Genomic DNA, 2,956 nt, shown 5'->3' with positions numbered 1-2,956 from the left:
GATCCATATAATGAGGGTGGGAGCGGAGGGCACGTAATCCCTCATCGTAACTCCTCATAAAATACAGATCAAACTTCAAACTGGTAAGTTCTCGTTTAATCTTACTATTTTACTTCGGAGTCACGTGAGTGACTACGTGAAGACTTCAAAGCTCTGTGATTTCAAACCGTGTAACAGTTCATACTTCACTCGCTGCCGAAGTCATTCGAGGGAGGAAGTATGTTATCGTAATCAACCATGAATCTGTTTGTAAAAACAATAATGGTGTTATTAACAACAACAAGACCAATTGCTCCCCCGGGCTTAAATTATATATTTTTTGCATTCTTTTTCTGCAAACGATACAGGTTCTGTCAGTGGTTTGTTATAAAAGTTTGGAACGTATACTCCCTAGACCACCCTGCAGTAGCCAGGATGTGGTCCATAGGCTCGTCCATCCTCTTAGTTACTGACGTGGAAGCTGTTCTGGTGGAATAAGATTTTATACACGTTAGTATTTACTCCAGCAACTCCCAGTACCTGCTTGAGCCACTAGAGATAGTTTAGCTCGTCACCCGACCATGAGGTTTCCTGTGGCTGACCCATAAGGCTTTTTCCTCTCCCTCGGTATTCCTTATTGTGTCGATCTCTAAGTAGGTCATGACACATAAAACGTGGTTCAGGTGGGTATGTCCGGAATTTCATGACTGGACCTGATGTTCCTGGTCTGTTCTGTTTGGCCAACCCTTGAATGGGCATGTGACACTATCTGGTGTTATAACCATGTTGTCCCATCGCAGTAGATGGGAGAGCTGGCTCTTTGTGTTGATGTAAGGCCACCAGCATGTCCATCTTCAGGGTAGGCTGTTCCAGGGTGAGTGACCTGGCTGGTGATCATCCCCTAAGGTATGTCAGGATTTCACTGACATCCCAATTTGGGTGTACCTATTTCTGGGGAATGGATTGATACACCTCTCCTGTATCTGATCACCAGTGAGCGGTACTCAAGTTGAGTAGGCTAACAGAACATGTCCTTCATTGTGGTGAAGACCTGCCAGGAGCTCCAGTACAGTTTTTTGTTATAGTTGAATGTGTAATTCCTGTTTTGGAAAACAGTGTACCATTTCTTGATGCTCCTCAGGTATGTTCCCTAGGATATGCGACGGAATACTGTCATCAGGTTGATAGTGCTGCTGATCGAAGCACAGCAATGGTCTTCCCAATTCTGCAATTCTTTTAATGACCATGTCAAGGATCACTGGGAACCATGCTTGAGGACTTGGTCCACTGTAATTTGCGTAGTACCCGACTGATGAAGCCGTAGTACCTATTGAAGAGGTAGAAGGAAAGGAAAACATAGAGATTAGGTTCCCCCCACCCCTCAATACGCGGGAATGTCTCCATTGCCGCTGCCTTGAGATTGGTTTCATGTGACGTAAGTTAGTACGTGGTGATTTAATTGGATATAAGGAATCGATATCTGGTGTCCATGTTGCTTAGTGATTTCAGCAAATATTTTTGGTTTAAATGTATGTTTACAGTATTTAGCTCACCTGATAGGTGAGTTACTGATGGTCAAACATGTTTGACGACATACGGTTTCCAATTGTTAATAAATTGTCACCTAATATCGATGTTCTCCGCCCAAGTGGTTTGGTATATGCCACCACTGATGTTGTTATCTTATAAACGAACATGCAAATTTGGTGGATTACTGAGCAAATGCTTCACTAGAATTAAGTAAGTTAATATATAACATGTTTAAGTCAATTCATATTGGCATTAAGTATTACAAGCTCAGTAACACATCAGGACACATAAGATGTTACTCAAATCAGGTGGAAGTGTACAACCATAATCCTTCCTGCCGATAAATTCCATGATAACACTACAGATTAATCCATTTGTCCCCATATTACAGGTATGGAGATAGTTTTGAACACTAGTATCTCAGCTCATAGGAAAGGTACAAAGTTCAGTAGCTGGTAATGCTGCTATATCCCAATTACTTTGCCACGTAGTTGATTGGTGGTTAATGCACCATGACTGATAGTCTTAATGAATACCAGATAACAACGTTGTGGATGGTCAACGTAAATATCTGGATATATATTTTGTGCACCGTTCCCAGAGGCACTGCAATACTGGGTCGATGCGTGGAGTGGACGGAGCAAGCCCCTATTCCATCTCCCTGTTCCAAAATTCAATTTAATATATGGTCCCTAGATAAGGGACGTATCGGATTATTAAACTGATAAGAACAGATACTACACTTGATCTTAGCCAAAAGGCCGAGAAGCGATGCAGCTAAAGCTGTATCCAAGGATAGTTTGTCGTTAATATATAGACATGCCATGACGGAATGTTTCTAAGTGTCAGGGCTAGTTGATTCTGGATAACTTTGACTTAAATGCCGCAACGCTCATCATGGTTACTCTATCCAGGTAATTGCGGTATATCCGAAACTTATATGAGAAGGTACTGAATAGTGTGCATCTTCAAGGTCGATGTCTACCATAAAGTATCCTTGGATCCATGGTAGTAGTTACAAATCCCATGAATGGGTATACCTGGTGAAATACTCAAGTGGTTTATCAACGATGGTGCGACATTCACCATCGTGGGAGGGTAGACCACTTGGGGTGCTTGCTGAATTGGTGGCAAGATATTAATTCTATTCCCCTTGTATTTATTTTTTGGTATATAACTACCAAGAGTGATAGCTTCCTAACCAGGCGTGATTCATCCACCCCTTGTTAGTACAACCCTTAACCTTTATGTGATGGTAGGAACCATACTTATCTGTCTTCATTGTTGTTTTCTTCGGTTTCTGGTTCCTTGTTCTTGTAGGGACGATGTTTGTTGGGGGGTGGCGCATTTTCCCCTGGGGCCTGCTCTGGGCCGTGGCCTAAAATGCTACGGGTTTGGCATGCAGGCCCCGAGCTTTCACCAGTACCATGAGGTAGACGCCCCTGGT

General features: G+C 42.7%; 1 non-coding gene across 1 annotated transcript; it reads right to left on the bottom strand.

Annotated features, from left to right (window-relative positions):
• Positions 1 to 2,090: 2,090 nt before the first annotated feature.
• LOC116971641 lies at positions 2,091 to 2,282 on the bottom strand. Its single transcript, XR_004411537.1, has one exon. It is a non-coding gene; the product is annotated as a U2 spliceosomal RNA (small nuclear RNA).
• Positions 2,283 to 2,956: the final 674 nt, after the last annotated feature.

Source organism: Amblyraja radiata, chromosome 3 (genome assembly GCF_010909765.2).
Source record: "Amblyraja radiata isolate CabotCenter1 chromosome 3, sAmbRad1.1.pri, whole genome shotgun sequence".
NCBI lineage: Eukaryota > Metazoa > Chordata > Chondrichthyes > Rajiformes > Rajidae > Amblyraja > Amblyraja radiata.
The sequence above is the reverse complement of the archived record's forward strand: the minus strand, read 5'-3'. Positions and strand labels throughout refer to the sequence as shown.